General features: G+C 35.4%; 1 protein-coding gene across 11 annotated transcripts in view; it reads left to right on the top strand.

Annotated features, from left to right (window-relative positions):
* LINGO2 (leucine rich repeat and Ig domain containing 2) overlaps positions 1-21,205 on the top strand; it is a 1,279,451-nt gene that overhangs the window by 898,396 nt on the left and 359,850 nt on the right. For 3 of the 11 annotated variants that reach the window (XM_078370435.1, XM_078370447.1, XM_078370458.1), the window contains one exon: positions 16,045-16,108. The exons of the other annotated variants lie outside the window; for them this stretch is intronic. The gene's annotated coding sequence lies outside the window, so the exon portion shown is untranslated. The remainder of the gene's footprint in view (positions 1-16,044; positions 16,109-21,205) is intronic. 11 annotated transcript variants of the gene reach the window in all.

The raw sequence follows: 21,205 nt of genomic DNA, 5'->3' as shown, positions 1-21,205 counted from the left end.
CCCAGGAGGTTTCAGCCTCATTTCACCCAGCCCCTATTCAAGACGGAGTTGCTTTGATTCAAACACCTCTGACAACTGTACCAGGTTTCTTCACAATTAAAAATCCATTAGTGAAACCAGAGTTAGATGCAGGTTTTGTGGGGCTTGAAGCTTATAAAATTTGGGGTACAGATATGGCTATAATTTTTTAAAAACCAACAATAAACGAATAACTGCTAATGCAAAAGTAGGAGTGGAGCCTTGTCAGGGCCCATGCAAGCAGGAGATTTTGAATCCTAAATGTCCTTGCTTCATGGTTAATCCCCTTCTGACTCCAAGCATTAGCCTTACTGATACAACATTTTGCTCTAGACAAATAATTTCCTCAGTATGGCACACCAAGGCTTTTGTTTACGTAAGAGCTATGGAAAGCTCAGAATTTCTATAGAATCTGCAAAACAAAGGAAGAGCCTTAGAACAGCATTTGTTTTTTTTGTTGTTGTTGTTAATCAATGAGAGCTTCTTATGTTGCTCAGGTTGTCCTTGAACTCATAGCCTTGCCTCCTCAAGCGCCAGGACAACTGGCCGGAGCCACGGCGGCTCCCAGAATGGCATTTGTACTGTTAGGTTTCCTGGATTGCTTTATGAACCTACCTGCCTTTTCTTATCAACTATTAGAACTTTAGAGGTAGCTTTTAATTTATGTTATAATACAATGCATTATTTCTTTCAGCTTCTTTACAAATTACGTGTCTGACAATTCTTTCTCACCCTCTTATTCTGATATTTGATGGTGTTAGCCTTCCGCCTTTTAAATCAAGATAATGGTAATTAATTTTGATTGGTTATTCTCTGGTGCCCATTATCCTGCCATTGTTCTCCAAACATATGTTTGCTTTGATGCTATGCTCTGGAGTTATTTACAGAACAATTTGAGACTATTTTGGATCTATTTGGCTTGCTTCTTATTTATTTATTTACTTAGATACAGAGTCTCCCTCTGTTGCCCAGGCTGGAGTGCAGTGGTGGGATCTTGGCTTACTGCAACCTCTGCCTCCCAGGTTCAAGCAATTCTCCTGCCTCAGCCTCCCAAGTAACTGGGATTACAGGTGTGTGCCACCACACCTGGCTATTTTTTGTATTTTTAGTAGAGATGGGGTTTTACCATGTTGGCCAGGCTGGTCTAGAACTCCTGACCTCGAGCGATCTGCTTGCCTTAGCCTCCCAAGGTGATGGGATTACAGGTGTGAGCCACTACACCCGCCCTGCTTCTTATATTATTTTATCGGAGCAAATAGATTTATATCAAAAGACATGAAATTTGCCTATACAATGTGAGAGCTATAGGTAACCCTGGATAACACATATACATAGGGATATATGTATATAACACATATACATAGGGATCTTCTTAACATATGCAGCTAGAAATTTTAAAATGTATTTGTCATGGCAATCTTATTACTTTCACTGAACGATTTTACAATAAGTAAACATTGTATCTTTGAACATATCAAATTAGCAATTTATTGAGGTTGTCCATATGATTTGGAGAGAAAACAGCTTCTGAGACTGAAAAAATTAGAAAAGCATCTTTCTGTCCAGTGACTTACCCCAATCATGCAGGTAGTGGTAGACAATCAGTACATGATGGTGTTTAAGAGCCTGGCCTTGCATGCAGACAAATCTGACTTTGAACTATGCCATACAGTATTGTCTGCTGTGCAAATTTCTTAATTTTTGTTAAATTCTATGTCCTCTCTATAAAATAAATAAAAAATAAAATCTATTATGTTTGGTTATTTAAAATATTGTTTATTGTAAACCTGTGTGTACGTGTATGTGGGGGTGGGGGGGTGGGTACTGAATGCCTGCTATGTCTAGAAACTACCAAGTATGCAAAAGAGGCTTACTCTTCCTAGCGAATCTTATATTTTAGTTGAGACAGGTAATATTTTTTAAGCAGAATGAAAATGGTATGATATGATAGGAAGTCACTGATTAATTTTAGCTTAGATGATCAGTGAAGACCTCTCTGATGAGGAAAATTTGTGCTTACATCCAAATGATAAGGATTCGTCCATGAAATGTAAGGGGGGATAAACATTCCAGGCCAAAGGGACAGTTGGAACACAAGCCCAAAGGCCCGTATGAACTTGATGTGTCTAAAGAGGAAAAAACCTGCATGTCTCAAGGTTAGTGTGTGAGGAGAATACTACAAGATGAAATTGGAGATGAAGCTTAGTAAGCTGAGGTAAGTAGTTTGTATTGTTCTAAGTAACATGGCAAGGTTTGGAATGATGTGATTTAATTGTATTTACAAAATGGATTTCACTGATGGGTATATAACTATATCATGCATCAAAATTAAATTGTTGAGTTTCGTTTTTTTCTTTTTCTTACATTCCAGTGAGTGGAATCTAGCTTTCCATCACCTGTCCTAACATCCAGTGGAATTTATTTTTGGAAATTTTCTCGTCATTGGTGGGTGTAATTGGGTGGGCCCTAATCTTGTCCCAACCCAGGACGTGACCTAAGATATGTTGAGCATATACTTCCAATCTGAATTTGAATATAAGGCAAATCAACAATGAAACTGAGAATGTTTGAAGTCTGTTCATATTAAATGGGACAAGTCCTATAGTCTCTATTTCTTGGCCGTATGCACAGCTCTTCTCTACCTTGAAATCTGCTTCTCCACTCTTCTCTTTGAATTGATAAGCTTTTAATATATTTCTAGTACATTCTCTTTAGCCAGTAACAGTTTCAATTGTTTGCAACCAAAGAAGTTTAACTAGTACAGCACATAAATTAACTGGCACATAGTAGGTCCTCAGTTATGATTATGATTAGTGATTGAGGTGAACTAGAACTCAGGTTCCCTAACCCTGAATTTTCAGCACACTGGTTTTTGTATGTCTTTTATGTAGTTTCTGCCTTGGTAGATGTAGTTTTTTCTGCCTGCAGTATGTTATATCTTGTGGGTTGAATGATCCCATAGAGGCTTATTGTGACAACGTTTATCAAATATTTCCCTTCTCAAGCAGGTCTCTGACTTCTTGATTCTTAAATTTTAGTAGGTGATTTGTTTGGGTATTTTCTCAAGATAGTTATAGAGAAACACATGGAATAGTTCGTGTTCAACTCTGATCAGCATTTCTTTAAATGAAGTGAGTATTTTAGTTTCAATGGGAGAAGGGTGAGAATGAATGTGATAGCATGAGTTTGCCAATATTTAAAAAAATTTAACAAAAATTGAAGTAACTTATTCATCCTAAGAAATGTGATTAAATGAGCTATCATTTTATGCAATGGATTGGCAGCTGCAAGACAAAGTGCATTCAATTATTGATGCTGTCAATCAGACCACACTATAATTCTGTACTATAAGAATCTGCTATTTGAAGCTAGCTAAAAGTGCTCCCTGAGTTTCAATGTCCTGCCATGATAAAACAGGGCTTTTTTACATCAACAAGGAAACAGAAGGGGAACAGATGTGTGAGAGAGTTGGCAAGTAAACAAATCCCTAGTTTCAGTCTGGATTGAGAGTCCTCTTTTGAATTGGATCTTTGAGAAGAAATCTTTTGAAGGTAATGAAGCTGCCATTCATAGAGAGAGTGATCTGGCTCCCATCATTAAACTATGCTATATAGTACTGCCTCTGTCTTCTCCATTTCTGTGTCCTGTGCCTAAATTTGCATTCCTGATCACATCCCTAGAAAATATTGCTAAAGTGAACATGTAAAGATGTCTGTTTGACCAACGCGTAAGTCTAATGCTGTGTAACTATTCTTTCAGGGCCTAAGAGCAGCACACACATCTGGAAAAGTAAATATAACTACTAAAATTGCCACCAATTATGTCTGCTAACTGCAGTACCATTCACAATTTGTGCAGTTGCACAGGTGTCTCATTAATGCTTAAATATTGGGATTGACAGAAACAATTTTAGTTTCCTTAGATTTGTAAGAATCCTTCAGTTCAGTGACAGAGTAGTGGACAGGAGCTTAGAGACATGAATTCTGTTCCTGATGGTCATGCTAATGAGACATGTAACCTCAAGTAAATTACTAGTCTCGCTGGCTGCTTCTTCTTCTTTGAAATAATGGAACTAAGCTATGTGACCCTTGAGAATGAGGGGACTATATGTTTCCAATGCAAAACTGGGACAACTGACATGTGATGGAATTTTTCTTGGGTTCACAAAGTATATTTCCCCACTAAAATATTCATATAGCTGGAGTTCTGTAGGTGCTATGAGACAAAACGTTTGAAATCAGGAAAGTCTTAGAAAATTAAGGACATATTCTCACCCTATTAATAACATCTCCCTGTAGTCCTAAAATTTACTTTTATATTCAAGGTGACTCAGTGAAGCACTAATACCTTTTTCTTTTCTGTTTGTTTTGAATCTGTTTTATTATATATAATTTACATACAAATATTTACTCTTCTTAGAACTCAGTTCTATGAGTTTGGACAAATGCATGCAGTAGTATCCATCACCAGAAAAATGTAAAACATTTCCATCACCCAAAAATTTACCTCAAGCTCCTATGTAATCAATTCCCTCCTCTAATTCTCAGTTCCTAGAAACAACCGATCTGTTTTCTGCCTCTACAGTTTTGTCTTTTCCAAATGTCGTATAAAAGGAATCATACAGTATGTAACACTTTTATTTAGCATCATAAATTTAAGATTCATTCCTGTTATGTATGTCAGTAGTTTATTTACATTGCTGAGAGGTTGTGGTAGGAAGAATAATAACAGCCCCCCAAGATGTTCACATCCTAATCCCTGGAACCTATGAATATCTTACCTTACATGATAAAAGCAATTTTGTAGATACTATTAAGATTTTGAACCTTAAAATGGAGAGATTATCCTGAATTATCTGAGTGAGCTTAATCTAATTATATACATCCTTATTAGAGAGTAGTAAAGGAAAATACAGATGAAAGACGGAGCAGAGATTAGAAGACCAACACAGATTCCACCGATTATTGCTGGCTTTGAAAATGGAGGAGGAGAGGGGCCAAAGTCAAGGAATGTGGGTGGCCATCCCTATTACCTTTGAAATCCATGTGGAAGCCATAGTTTTCTCATATATTGTGTTAAATTTGAGTTCATGAGTACATCTTGACTCTTGTTTTAAATGTTTCTTTCTCTTCTGTCTGGGCAGTTCATACTTCCTAATTATTCCTAGTAAATACAATACATAAATTGTCACTGACTGTAGGAGTTTTAAACTATTAACTAAAGTAAGAAGCTTTTGAGTTGGCCTTAGGTTCTAAGGCTCCTTCCGCCATTTACTAACCAGGTATATGTAGCAAGTAGCTAAACATTTCTAAGCTTCAGTTTTTAACGTGTAAAAAGGGGGAAACAAAGATTATTGTTCTGAGGATTAAATAGTTTTTTGTCAAATGTTTGCTTAGTACAATGCCTAGCCTAAAGAAAGAACCCGAGAAATGATGGTTTTATTATTATTACAATTTTTAGTAACAAACATTCCCAATTGTAGTCTTATGTCCTTACATTTTCAAATAATAAGGATCTTTTATGGGACATACTTCTTAAATACCCACAAGACCAGTAATGCCAGGCATAATTCTTGTCAATAGTCAATAGAACAATTGATCTCTCTCTCCTTCGGAGCTCATTTTCTAAGTAGACAGGTTTTATTGTAGTTGTGAAGAGAATGAAATTTATCTTCAGCCAAACAAGTGTCACATTTTATTACTGACCATTGCAAGTCCTGTGACGTTGGGTATGCCATTTAACCTCTTCGAACTTGGTAAAAATAATCTCCAACTCCTGAAGTTGTCATGAGAGTCTACCAAGATAAACACATAGTTCACACTTTGCAAACATTAATTTTCTTCTCCAAAACAGAAATTTGGAGATTATGCAATATAATATGTGCTCATAAATAAATCAATAATATAAATAGAAATATATGTATAATTTGATGTTCATGATCTGCACTTAACTTTTTCAAGTGCTAATTTACAATGTGGAGTTCTCACTCAATGTACTTCACTTCTACAGAAACAATGAAAGAAATTCTTTCCTTTGCATTTCTTAGATGTTTATGAGGACAGAATGCTTTGAGTCATTGTTGTTCCAATTGTGAAGCAAATTAGTCCAATTGCAGCCTGGTATTAGCTCAGTGAACCTTGAAAGAACATGGGAATCCTGGTGGGATGAAGAGCTAGGTACCCATTTCAACTCAGTTGTTTCTTGTTTAGCTGCAGCATATGTGTATTCCTTGCTGATAGTCTTTTAATGTGTCTCATGCACAGATGTCTGAGAGAATGGACATTCAAACTCCCTCTTTATCTCTTTTCCTTTTGATGTGCTTAGTCCCAACAAAGGCAGGAACTGGGTTTGACTAGACTGCATTATGGAGATGCTAAAAGTTGGCCCATACCCTGTGTGGCAGACAGAACTATGAATTAAATTAGCAGACAGGGAACCTTTGAAAGTTAGTAACTGCTAACACAGCTAGCTGTTCTTGTACCCTGTATGAATTAATATAATATTTCACTTCTACAATCAACCTACTTTTATGTGAACAAAAGAAAAGGGAGAGAGCAAATAGAATTAATGTCTTTTGAAAATATCTTTTTTAAAAAACTCTGTTTTTCAGAGTAATGAAGTGGTGGCTGAATCCATTAAAATTTCATCCCTACAATATTCAAGTTTCAATTATAATCCATAGAACCCTCATGGACTCTACCAAACTTATTTTACCTTGAACAGCTCTACTTTCAGTTATTTTACATATTTTGCTTCTAATAATGATCTGAAAGTTTTTACTAATAAAGTTTTTCAGTCACATTTATAAGATTTTTATTTGTTCTTTTAGACAAAAAATTTTTCAGTTATATTTATAAGATTTTTCTTTTTCTTTTTAGGACATTATTGTTTGGCACAAATTAGGGAGAAATCTTCATCAGAAACTTTTCTTCTAACTTTCTAAACTGAGATAAATACAGAAAGGTCAATCTGGAATTTCAGTTCTCTCATGAAAATTACAACTCTCTTTTCTCACACGGTATATGGAACTCATACTGACAAAATGCATCACATGCTGAATGCATCCTTATAATTCATGCTTCAAGAATAGTTGAGCCAAATCTTCAGACTTCAAAATTTCACATTATCCTATGCAACGTAAGAAATATAATTGGAGTACATTAATAGAGTACAAAATATATTTCTAAGAACTTAATTTTTCTAAGAAAGAGAGAATTAGCATCTTCAACATAAGGATAAAGAAGGATGTATATTGTCATATAGGTGAAATAGCCAAGTTAGCATAGTGAATGTAGCATGTGCTCAATTGATAAAAGAGAGTTTTGGCAATTAATGGAAGCAAAATGGAGAATGAGCTTTCGGTATTCTCAGATGGCTAGGAGATAAGGGTGGTTAAAAGTTTCTCATCCTAATTTTTACTAATCATTCTGCTGTCAGATTAAATGTTTTTCTGAAAGGCCTTCTTGGAACTTCTCAATATAAATCACACCCTTTTCTACAATCCAGTGTACTTAGTTTGTGTGCATTTGTTAATGTCTCCTTGATGTCTTTTGCTTAGACACTCTGTGTGTATTGGTTTCATAAACATGATTTGTCCTTTAGTACAAGTTCAAATGCCACTTCTTCTCTGGGGACTTGCTTGGCATCCTAAAACAACCCAATTTTACATGATCTTTTTTGTAACTGATTTGCTATTGTACCTGTATTATAGATGCTTTCATAGATTTTCAAATTAGCTATATACTTTTCCAGATTCCACTTCTTTGCCTTTGTTTCTTGCTTCCTGAAATATCTGAAAACCCTTAAAAGACAAGGTCAGTGTCTTATTAATTTTGAGTTCCCTCAATCCCAACACAGAGCTGGCATACAATAATTTTTTATTTTTACATAAATACGTATCGCCTTATCTGTTTGTCTTCATCAGTTGGTCTTTTTTTATTTTGATAAGAGTGTACAATGAAATACATATCTCCTCAGTATGTATTTCATTGTATGCTCATTAAATAAAAAAAGAACTTTTGGTACTGTTTTCAAAATGTATATATATGCATGTATTAATATATATTTCATAATAATTACTTTAAGAACTAACATTTACTGGCTGCTTATTATTAATATATGACAAGTACTATACTAAATGCTTCATGTATATTTGCTCATTTAAAGTTTATGACAATTCTATAAAGTGACAAATACTCTATATTATCATCTGTACTTGTAAATGAGAAACTTGAGGCAAAGAAAGGTTGATAGACTTGGCCAACAATCACATAGATAAGTGATAATTGACAGAGCCACTTTTAAATTTGAAACTCAGAAGATCTGGCCCTGGAGACTACGTGTTTAATCCATAAACTAATTTGCATATTCACAAATCCTACTCTATATTTATATCTTATACCAAGAATTATGTACTTTGAACATCATACTCATAGTTTTTACTCTAATAAACATATGTGAAATAGAAAGCAGAACATAATAAAATATAGAATATATAAATGAAGTTCTGGTATATTCTTGCTGAACTACAGTGGCTGTTCTCATATATGCTGGGAGTGCCACATTCCACTGGATCCCATTAATGAGAGTATCTAAACCAGTAAATCATCTACCAATACTTTTAAAGTCTCTCTCACTAACCAGCCCTTCTTTTTATTAAAACTTGGGTAATTGACACAAGAACAGAAAACCAAATACTGCATGTTCTCACTCCATAAGTGGGTGTTAAACAATGAGAACACATCGGCACAGGGAGGGGAACATCACACACTGGGGCCTGTTGAGGTATGGCTGAGGCTAAGGGAGGGATAGCAGAGGGTGGGGGGCATTGGGGAGGGATAACAGGAGAAATACCTAATGTAGATTATGGTGAGGGGGGATGGATGCAGCAAACCACTGTGGCATTTGTATACCTATGTAACAAACCTGCATGATCTGTACATGTACCCCAGAACTTAAAATATAATTTTTAAAAACTCATTAAAAAACCCTAGGTTAATATGAACATAATATTTCAAGTGACAAAAATAATTTATATACTATCAGTAAAAACAGCTGGTTAGCTAGAATGCTTCCATAAATAAAGATGAGGCACAGGAGGGAACAAGTTTAGGATGTAAATATTTGTCCTATGAAAAGTCACTCCACATCAGACCAAGAGTGCGTCTTTTTATTTATCTATCTCTGATTGGGTTACCAATGATCGTCTGGGAATTTTTAGAATATAATAAAGCATTCTATCCTTCTGAATTTTTTTAAATTTTAATCATTGCCATTGTTTCCACTGAGGTATGTAAATTCAAATTTTTAATATGAAATGACATGATGGAGCAAAGAGCTGTCGACTTGATTTTGTGATGGTCATAAACAAAAGCCTAGCTCTGGCAAAGTGCTTTGGGGAAACAGTTTTATATTTAGGCCATCAGTTTCTTTACCTGTAAAATAAACTCAGTGCCTTGAACACAGAAGCACTCAATTATTTCTTGAAGAAGGAATGGGAGACGGTGGAAGAAAGGTATTAGAATACACGGTTAAGCTCCTGTTCTGCTCTAAAATTTACTGAATCTGATTTCTAAAACTTTGTCTTGGGTTTCAAATCAAAAGACTTGTGGATTTAGTGATCAACTTTTTGCTTACCCTAACTATGGATCCAGCTGCATTTAAGTGTAGTATTTCATGCTACAATCATGCTATAGGACTTAAAAAGACCAAAAATCAATTCTCACTGGTTACACTGTTTGAAGTTATCAAGGTATTGAGCACCTAAGTCTGTCTATGAACACTTTAAGGCCCTCTTCAAACAAGAACCCTTCACAGGCACATACAAAGTGCCATCAAGCTAACTGATAATGTGGATAGGACTTCTAGTTAATATTCATTGGCACTCTTTAAATTCTCCCATTTCCAGTTTGCATTAGGGAAAGAATTTATTACTTGATGCTGATTTCATTTAGAAGCTTGAACTTGAGAAGCAACTTTATTTAAAATAGACTTTGATACAGAATAAGTTAGAGGGTGATTCTGACAGCATCTAGCCTCTCTGTCTGACAATCTGACAATGGGCTGTCTTACAGACAGGGATGACAATGATTGAAAGATTTCAATTTCTTCTAATCTTTACACATGGAACTTCAAGAATTTGAATCACCCTAGATTTAAAAATGGGCACAGTCAACTGTTATCCAAATTTAATGATTCCTGTAGAGGTGAAACAGCAAAAGCTTCTTTACAAAATATTATATACTGTACTTTTGTCTGAATTATTCTAACACAAAGTACCAAAACCCTTTTACTGGGCCTTTTGAGTATTTCCCAAATTGCACCTAAGAATTTGAATGTGTGAGCAGGAGCCCAGAGACCCCACTCATTAAATAGTTCCCTGAATACTGTGAGTGTGAAAAGCATTCTTTTGAAATGATTTAATTTCCCAATTTAGTGGTTATACTTCCAGATATAATTATGTATTAGCCAAGGATATCATTCCTCTCACTTGTAATTATGTAGTCTCACTACAAAACTGTCTGTGCAATATAAGAAATCATGATTAAACCTTTATTCAGCAAAGTTTCTTCATCAGTTGTTGGAACAGGTGTTGGGATTATTCTCTGTTGGTATTTTGCTTGGTTACCGGACTGTTAATCAGTTTGTATGAAAGTAGGGATGATATATTGTCTCAGCCTGAAATCCTCTGTATTTTGTGGGTTTTCATGGCATTTAATGTAATAAATAACTACCCTTGGGTCATTAAAAGCAAGAAGATAAAGTTTTCCTTTTTTCCTGACACAGCAGAGCTCTGATTAAGAATAAAGGCACAAGGTGATTTCTTTTGCTATGAAATCTCCTTTGGGTTGAGAGTGATATAAAGTTTTATTTCAAATGGAAACAGCAATGACAGGAAGCCACTAATGAGTTTATTTCATGTTGGCATGTGCTAATAAAACTATTAAAATTTTCTCAGAATTATAATAATTGCACTCTGCCTTATATAAGGGTGGAAATACATTTTTGTTAGAAGGAATAAAGTCTCATTTGAACCCAATCTAGTGATTTTTAAATACCACTAGTCCCTTAATCAGAATAAAACATTATAATACTACATAGTGCTCTATGTATATTGATGTTTCTGACTGAAATCCTCTTATTTAGTTTCTTTGCAATTTTACCATTAATTTCAAAATTTAATAATAATCACTCACTTTATTTTTTTAATTGTCATTTTTTCCTCAAAATATTAATAATTTGATTTCCACTAATCATTTTCTTATTTTATTTGACCACCCTCTATTACTCCCCTCCTTCTCTCCCTCTCATTCTTATTTAAATGATTTACAATTTTCAAATAAAAATTTAGGAAAATTTGTTTGAGCTTATGTCAAATTGTTATTTCAAAGTTTGCAAGAAGAAAGGGCTAAGCTGGCCAATTGAAATATTCTTTCTCAGTAAGGACAATTTCAAAGTGAAAAGATTGACTAGACAATTAATGGTTTCTGGATACAAAAAAAAAGGAACATAGAGCTAATGAACGTAGACACTTGACTAATAACCAATGAGTGGTTAGCTAATTTTAGAAGAAGACTTAGTATTATTAAACTTCACTAAAAATTGCTTGAGCATTTTATCAGCACTAAAATTTCTTCCCAGAAGACTGATGTGAGTATCTCTGGTCAAAAAAGTTTGTCCTCGACCAGGTTTGGGACAATGTTTTTTTATAAATTACTACAGATAGAAGAGATTTAACTTTAAAGAAATTTTCAAATTAAACTTTATACTTATATCCCATTTGTTTATTTAAATCAGCTTTATTTACCTGTAATTGACATATAATAAACTGCATATACTTAAGTGTACACTTTTATGTTTTGACACATGAATATACCAATGAAACCATCACTGTAGTCAAAATAATCAACGTATCCATCACCCCCACTAGTTTTCTTGTGTCTTTTAAATTTCTCCTTCATGCTTCCTCTCTGCATCCTCAGAAAAACACTGAACTGCTTTCTGTAATCATAATTAATTTTAATTTTTATTTCCTAGCATTTTATATAAATGGAATAGAAGAGTATATATTCTTTTTGGAGGACTGCAGGAGAATCTGGCTTCTTTCATGCAGCATGATTATTTTGTGATTCATTGATGTGTTCCATGTGCCATTGGTTCATTCCTTTTTATTGCCCAGTATAATTTTGTTCCATGGATATAACACTATTTGTTTACCCACTCACGTGTTGGTAGATGTTTGAGTAGTTTTCAGCTTTTGGAAAATGCCAAGAAAAAGTTCTAGGAACAACTATGTGCAAGTGTTTGTATGTACGTATGTTCCATTTCTTCTGAGTAAATACCTAGAATTTGAATGGCTGGATTTTATAGCTGTGTATGTTTATCATTTTAAGAAACATCAAACTACTGTCCAAGATGGTTGTGTCATGTTACACTCCTACCAGCATTGTATAAAAGTTTAGCATCCTCCATACCCTTGCCAATACTTGGTATGGTGAGCCTTTTTAATCTTATCTACTCCAATAGCTGTGTTGTAATATCTCGTGCTGGTTTTACTTGCCTTTCCCTAAGAACTAATCACATTGAGGATGACTTCATGTGCTAATGTGCCATCCATGTAGCTTCTTTGGTGAAGTGTGAATTCAACTCTTTTACCTTCCTTTTTAAATATTGGTTTGTTTTTTTTATGATTAAGTTTTGAGAGTTCTTTAGGTATTTTATACATGAGATTTTAAAATATAATTTGCATATATTTTCCCCTGGTTTGTGGCTTTTCTTTTCATTCTCTTAAAATTGATTTTTCACAGTGTAAAATGTTTTAAATTTTAATTAAATTGAATTTATCGATTTATAATGGATTTGTGTGTGTGTGTGTGTGTGTGTGTGTAGTATGTAAGAAATCTTCACCTAACCCAAATACATAAAGCTTTTCTTCTTTGTTTGCTTCAAAAGATGTTCTACTTTTAGGTCTACGCTATGGTTTCAATGCTTTCCCAAAATTTGTATGTTGAAATTCCCAATGTGATATTATTACAAGATGTGGCCTTTGGGAGATAATTAAGTCATGAAGTCTCTACCCTCATGAGTGGGATTAGTGCCCTTATAAAAGAGACTTAAGAGAGCTTGTTTACCCCTTTCTTCTCATGAGATTGCAGCAAGAAAGCCCCATCGATAAATCTGCTGACTTCTTGATCTTGGACTTCCCAGCATCCAGCACTATAAATGACAATTTCTGTTGTTTATAAATTACCCAGTCTAAGGCATTTTATTACTGGAGCCTGAATGGACTAAGGCAGTCTATGGTCTTTGAGTTAATTTTTTTAAATCACATAGTATGTGGTAGGAATTAAAATTATTTTGGTTCTTTTTATTTTTTATAGTACCAAATTTTCCAGCTCCATTGGTTGAAGTGATTATCCTTTCTCCACTGAATTATCTTTGTATATCTGTTGAAAATCAGTTGTCAATATGTGGGTCTATTTCTGTTCTCTGTTTTGTTCCATTCATCTAGTTGTCTGTTTTGACAGAAAACCATACTTGAAAACCTGATAAATGTCATTTTCTAAAAAGTCTTGAAATAAGATGTCATTAATTCTCTAAGGTTTTTTCTTAATTTTCAAAGTTTTGGGGGGCTATTAGAGGTTTTTTGCATTTGCAAATAAATTTTAGAATCAGGTAAGGCATGGTGCCTAATGCCTGAAATCCCAGCACTTTGAGAAGCTGAGCCAGAGATCAATTGAGGTCAGGAGTTCAAGGCCAGCCTGGCCACCAGGGTGAAACCCCCTGTCTACTAAAAACAGAAAAATTAGGCATGATGGTACATGCTTGTAGTCCCAGCTACTGGAGAGGCTGAGGCGGGAGAATTGCTTGAACCTGGGAGGTGGACGTTGCAGTGAGGCTGAGATCACACCACTGCACTACATCCTGGCCCACAGAGCAAGACTCCATCTTAAGAAAAAAATTAGAAGTAGTATATAATTTCTTTAAAAAATTCTGTTGGGATTGTGATTAGTCAGTTTGGGGTACATGAACATCAACGATAATGGATTTTTTAACCCATGAACATGGTGTATCTCTACATTCATTCGGTTTTTAATTTCTCTCAGCAATGTTTTATAGTTTTCATTGTACAGATCTTGTACATATTTTGTGAAAGATTCATCTTCATGTATTACATTTAATATTATATTATTGGAACTTTTTTGTGTAAATTTCAATATCTAATGTTTTGTTGCTAGACTATAAAAATATAATTGGTTTTTGTATATAGTTTTTATATTCTGTAGCCTTGCTAAATTCACATATTAATTAGTTCTATTAACCTTTTTTGTAGATTCTGATGATTACTTAGACAAGCATCTGCAAATAAAGACAGTTTTAACCTTTTTCTTTATAATTTGGATGCCTTTTATTTCTTGCCATACTGAACTGGTTAAAACCTCCACTACAATGTTGAATAGAAGTGATAGCAGCTAACATCCTTGTCTTTTCCTGATCTTAATTAGAAAGCATTCAGACTTTCATCATTAAGCATAATATCAGCTCCAGGATTTTGCAGATGTCCTCCATCAGGTTGAAGAAATTTCTTTCTAGTCCCAGTTCTCTTAAAGTTTTTATGAGGAATTGATGGTGAATTTTGTCGAATGCCTTTTGTATGTCAACTGAGATGATCATATGGTTTTTATTTTGTAGTTTATTAGTATGGTTAATATGGCTACATCAACTGCTTCTGTACAAAGCAAATCTCTTTTAATGTATCTTTATTGTAAAGTTGCTCTGGTTATTTCAGTATATCTGCAAGTCATTTGCAAAAGTCTTCCTAGAATGTTGGCAAGTAATAGAATTAAGATATTTTCTAAAATAACTAATAAGAACTTTCCATCTTACTGCTAACTTTACTAGAAGCATTATAAACTCAGCTATAGTTTATTTATTTAAATTGTGTTTTTCATGCTTTAGTTTTTGTTATTCTCTTTGACATACTTCGTGCTACTTGGAGTTAGTCTCCTAGCTGCGTGCCAGTTGGTTTTCAATTAATTTGAATTGTTTGGTAAAATTTCTAATGTAGTTAAACATAGATATAACTAAGACCCAGCAAGTTTGCTTTTAGGCATTTATCCAAGAAAAACGAAAACATACATACACCAAAAGACTTATACAAAGGTGCATACTATATAATTCCACTTATATAAAGTTCAAGAACAGGTGAAACTAATCTTTTACAACCAGAATACTAATTGCCTGTCAGAGGTGTGTATTGACAGGAAGAGGTATCAGGAAGCTTTATCTGGGGTGCAGAAATGTTCAATATCCTGATGGAAGTGTTGATTTCAGGGATATAGTTATTTCTTAAAAATATTGACCTGAATGTATACATAAAATCTTATGTTTTACTCTATGTAAACTGTACAAGAGTTACATATATATACATATAATGTATATATTTGTAAATCAGTACATATGTATATAATGTGATTAATAATACAAATTATACATATATGTAGCTATTTAATTCTATGCCAAGTGAAGTTTATATTAAAAATTACATATTACATATAAATATATATTAATTTTTAAAAATTATTTAAAATTTTCAAACAATGAGTTTCTGTATCAGTAAGGATTTTTTGTTATAAATATTGGAAAATGACTGACTCTCATATGAAGAAAAATAATTCAACAGAAGGAGATTCACATCTCACAAAACAGGCATATGCACAGAAATAAGGAAGCTTGTGTGCCTAGATCATACTGCAGGAAAACTAGTGCTTTAGCTATCATTGTTATGTGTCTGTCCTTAAAAATGTATGTATAATATACATATATATATATATACACACAGAGAGAGAGATGACCCTTGAACAACACAGGTTTGAACTGCTTGTGTCCACTTTTATGTGGATTTTTGTCAGTAAAATTTATACCCGGTGTGTTTGTTCTCCTGCCTCTTCTCTTATCTCCTCTACATCTTCCTCCTCTGCTACCCCTGAGACAGCAAGACCAACCCTTTCTCTTCCTCCTCCTTAGCCAACTCAACATGAAGACAGTGAAGATGAAGACCTTTGTGATGATCCGCTTCACTTAATAAAGAGTAAATATATTTTTCTTCCTCATGATTCACTTAATAACATTTTCTTTTCTCTAGCTTAATTTATTGTAATATTACAGTATTTAATACATATAGCACACAAAATATGTGTTAATCTACTGTTATGTTACCAATAAGGCTTCCAGTCAAGAGTATTCTGCTAGTAGTTAAGTTTTTGGGGAGTCAAATATTGTACACAAATTTTCAACTGCATGAGGATGTTGGTGCTCCTAATCCACATGTTGTTCAAGATTCAATTTTATATATGACTACAGTTAAAAAATCTTCGTGTCAGTCCCTCAGGCTTTCATATTTAGGTCATGTTAGTTGAGTTAGGTCACATCCAAGCCCCTCTCATTCCCAGACTGCAATAGAAAGAAGGCCTTTCCTTCCCTCCAAGATTATCCTCAGCAGCAACTTCTATATGCTTTCCTAATAAAAATCAGAGAATTAATAGGAAGAGGAGCATGTTGGTTTATGGAAAGCCAAAACAAAAACAAACAAAATCATATTCACACACACACACACACACACACACACACACACAAGCTTCCCATTACATTATCTCTCTTGTATTTTGTCTCTATATATCTGATCTTGGGACAAAGTAGAATACAGTGTTTAGGGGAAGGAAGTGTTAGAAATAGAGAGAGAAATGGGTTGACCTGGCTTTATTCTTGATGTGGGAAATCAAAAGCAAATTGATAGGACAAATGACCTACAAGCATTTATTGTGCTAGAAAGCATAGGACCTAAAGAATTAACAAGTCATAATTTTAAATCTTAAGTCTTCTTCATAGCTTTTTGACCTCAGGCAAGCCATTTATCTTTTCTGACTCCATGCCTTTCTACTGCAAAATGGAAGTAGTATCTGTCTCCCAGGTTTCTTATGAAGATTAAATGAGAACATGTAGGTAAAGCATACAGTGTGACACACTAATTCTCAGTGCTTACTTGCCAAATCCTTGCTATTTTCCCATCTCTCTTCTTTAGAATACTGTGTTACTTTTGATTCATCCCTACTACCACCATCCTGCTAAAAGGGATTGTAATCTTTTTTTGAGACAGGTTCTCACTTGGTTGTCCAGGTTGGAATGCAGTGGTATTATCAGGGCTCACTACAGCCTCAACTTCCTGGGTTCAGGTGATCCCCCAACTAAGTCTCCTGAGTAGCAGAGACAACAGGCATGTGCCACCAGGCCTGGCTAATTTTTTTGTATTTTTTGTAGAGACAGGGTTTTGACATGTTGCCCAGGCTGATCACACACTCCTAAGCTCAAGTAATCCACCTGGTGTGGCCTCCCAACATGTTGGGATTAAAGGTGTGAGCCACTGCTTCCAGCCTAAAAGGGGCTGTATATCTCAAATATGCTGAATACATGCCATCAGGAAATGGTATTGCTGTCAAACTCATGCAGTAGCACTGTTCATGAGGTGGTTATGTATAGAGATGATAGTTTCTTCTTCATGAAATGTAAGTTCTGATGAGACCACTTACCCTCTGTCATTTCTTGTTTCCCATTTTAGGCACAGTCTGCCTTACACTAATAAATTGATTCCATTGGCTTATTTGTGTGGCTACTTTATAGTGACACTGGTCTGTGTGTTTAAGTGTGTTTCTGTATTAGCTGGTAGCAGTCTTTCCTTTCTATATTTAGGCTGCTTTCAAGATTTCTTGTAAGATAGGTCTAGTGGTAAGGAACTCCCTCAACATTTGCTTATCTGAAAAGAATCTTGTTTCTCCTTCACCAAAGAAGCTTAGTTTGGCTGGACGTAAAATTCTTGGTTGAAGATTTTTTCTTTAAGGATGTTAAATATAGGCACCCAATCTCTTCTGTCTTACAGGGTTTCAGCTGAGAGGTCCACAGTTAGCCTGATGGGATTCCCTTTGTAGATTACCTACCCTTTCTTTCTAGCTGCCTGTTACATTTTTCTTTCATTTAAACCTTGGAAAATCTGACAATTATGTGTCTTAGGGATGATCTTCTTGTGTAGAATTTGAAACAACACTTCTCAATATATGCAATTTGTGGAAGAATCATTTTCCCCCAAAATAAACTATCTAAAACTCAAAGAGAAATAAATGTTTTACATTAAAAGTTGTAGAAAAATACTGACAAAAATCAAAAACAGGCTTTGTTTGCAGAGCTTATAGCTTGCAGTGAATGCCAAGAATGAAATGCTCAGACAGTTCCAGCAGGGCTAGAGGGTAGCTCTTCTAAGAGAGTCCGCCCCAGCATCCGTTCACCAAATATTTATTGAAAGGGCTTGTATTAACTACAAACATCCACTAGATGGTCATTTGAGGTGGGTTGCTGAGGCACCTGTGACCTTGGACACACTCAAACCACATTCTCAGGACGCTGTTTTCAGCAGTCCTTACCATACCACACACTTCACTCCCTGTGCTGTTTTCAGGGTCAAGGAGTTTCATTCCTGTGACAAACAATATACACACAATGTGTCAGTATTTTTTCATGCCCCAACCTCAAATGCCATGTACATAAGCTTGAATATATTGCCATGTACCCCCTACATCTCCCCCTTTTTTAATTCTTAGAGCATGGTGGTCATCCAATGCAAGGTAAGCTTCTGTGGTTCTTCTCTGGTCATAGATGTGTCAGGTGGCAGCACAAAGCCATCTGAAAATGCCTAGCAAACAGATACAAAAAAGAATCAGTATAGTAGCCATCACCCAAATGCATATGTTTAACTTAGGCAACCAAGTTCGAGTTTAACCATCAAAAGCCTTCTTACAATTGATGAAGGGTACTTGTTTGTAATTACTGCAACCATTCTTCAAGTTGTTTCTTTAATTCACACTCAAGAGTGGAAATTTGAGAAGACAAATGGTCATGATAAGTCACCTGCAGATGTGCGTTTCTAAATAACTGCAAGGTGGAATTTCCTTCCCAGCTCTGGGTTGAATTAACTGGCAGCCACAATTTTGCATGCTGTTTTAAAGGCATGACGTAGGTTATGTTTAACTGTGTAATGTTTTGATGAGATAAGCATGTAGCATACCAACTACTGAAAGATATTTTAGTAGTATAAAAGGATTGATTCTGTTCTGTATTAGGAACACCTTGCCCAAACACAAGTATATAAGGGTATGTATTACAAATCAAGACTGTATCCGTAACATTATTCCGCAAGGAAAGAGTGTAGTTCCCACCACTATTAATGTATTCACCATGTGAAAGAACCTGTTCAAAAAAAAAAAAAGAAGTCCTAATCTCCAAAATTTGGGTATAAGCAGGGCTTAAAGCTTGTTTCCCTTTTAGTTGTAATATTGGTCCTGAAAGCCCATACTCTGACCAGGTGATGGAATTATTGGAGGGACTCCCAAATACAATAGACTGATTTGCAGACATAAGATAACCATGGGGGTCCCAATCAAGTAAGGTGCCATTATCAAACAGAGGCCCTTGGCATGGTGCAGGTTGTCTGCATGGAGACCAACAGATGGCCTCAAACTCATACCACCAGTCCCTACTCGGGCGATATATAGGAAGATCAGGCACTTGTGTAGCATGATTAGAGACCTCAGTGAGAATAGTGGTAACAGCAGAAATAAAAGTCAAATTTGTAAGCTTAGCATCACTTATGGGCTGATAGTAAAGATACTCCTGAGGAGTGAAAGTAACACACTTACCATGTGCTATTGTGGAAAAACAAAGAGGGGGATAACTAGACAATAAAAGCAAGGAGTCATTAAGTTTAATCTACCTCAGATTTTCAGTTAAGGGGATAATACAGGGGCATCCATCGACCTCCTGTCCAAGAAGAATCATTAGATGACAAAGGTGGGTCAGCATCCCACCACATAAGAACATTAAAAACAGTGGGACTCAGAACATGACTCCAATAAACATATTAATGAGCTGATCTCACTTGGCATAGGACAAGAATTATCAGCCACCCCAACATCCATGCCTGTCTTACTTTCTCAGAAGTTTCCCCAGTTACCACCAGAAACTAAGAAATCCATTCTCTGCAGTTGCAGGGGCTTCCACGGCAGCAAGCCGGATAGTTGCTTGTTGATCCAACTTCTTTAGCTGTCCTCAGGTAATGTCAGGCACCTTCCAGGCCATCACCGCCTTTGCTGGTCGATTCTCCGACTACAAGTCCTGTTCTCCAGGAGATAGCCCGTATTCCCCCTTCTTCATTTATTGAGATATATTTTAAAGAGTTTGATGAGTTTGTTTAATAATGGTCTAACTGTTTGAGTTACAGGGGATGCCAGTTTTATGTTGTACGTGCCAAAGTTGTAATGTATATGCAAATCAAGCATTAAGATAGCAAGGACCATTATTAGTTTTTATAGTTTGTAGAAGGCCTTAAGTTATAATAGATTTAAACAAATGAGCAATTGCATCTTTGGTTTTTTTCTCTGGTCTAGGGGATAGCATGTATCAAGATTGTATAAGTGTCCATGGTAACGTGGAGAAACTTAAAGCATCCAAAGGGTGGATACTGAGTAACATCAGTTTGCCAGATAGCATTAGGCATCAGACCTTGTGGGTTGGCACCAAACCCTAAGGGAAAAGGAGAGATAGAATGCCATTGGCTATTAGGACAAGTTTCAATAATGATGAGCGCTTAAGCAAGTGTTAAATGAAACTTAACACTTGGATTCTGTGGGAATTCTGATGAAAAAAAGCATGGTCAGCTTGAGCTCACAATAATGCAGAAGAATCTGCTTACCACATTTGTGGTTGTACCAGAGCATTGGCTCAGCATTCCCTTCTTACAAGGGACCAGGTAACCTAGAATGAGAGCTAATATGTGTGACACGAAGAGGGCGAAGACGGTCACAGAAGAGCTCTTGTGCTGCAAGAAACCAAGCTAGTAAAGATTCGTTAGTAATGCCCTTCACATGTGCAAGATCTAAATGAGCAATACCATACACTGCATAAGCAGAATCACTAATTATATTTATGTCTTGATGAGGAAAAGTTTGTAAGGCTAATATTAGGGCACCTAACTCCGCCTGTTGCGTAGTTTTAAAATGTTCCTGGATTTTGTGTTGCCGGTTTTGCCTGGTATCCTGCCACACTATAGCTGCCTTTTCCAGTTTTCCTGAACCATCTGTAAAGA

The sequence above is a fragment of the Callithrix jacchus genome, chromosome 1 (genome assembly GCF_049354715.1).
Source record: "Callithrix jacchus isolate 240 chromosome 1, calJac240_pri, whole genome shotgun sequence".
Lineage (NCBI taxonomy): Eukaryota > Metazoa > Chordata > Mammalia > Primates > Cebidae > Callithrix > Callithrix jacchus.
This window is presented reverse-complemented; position numbering and strand designations above follow the sequence as displayed.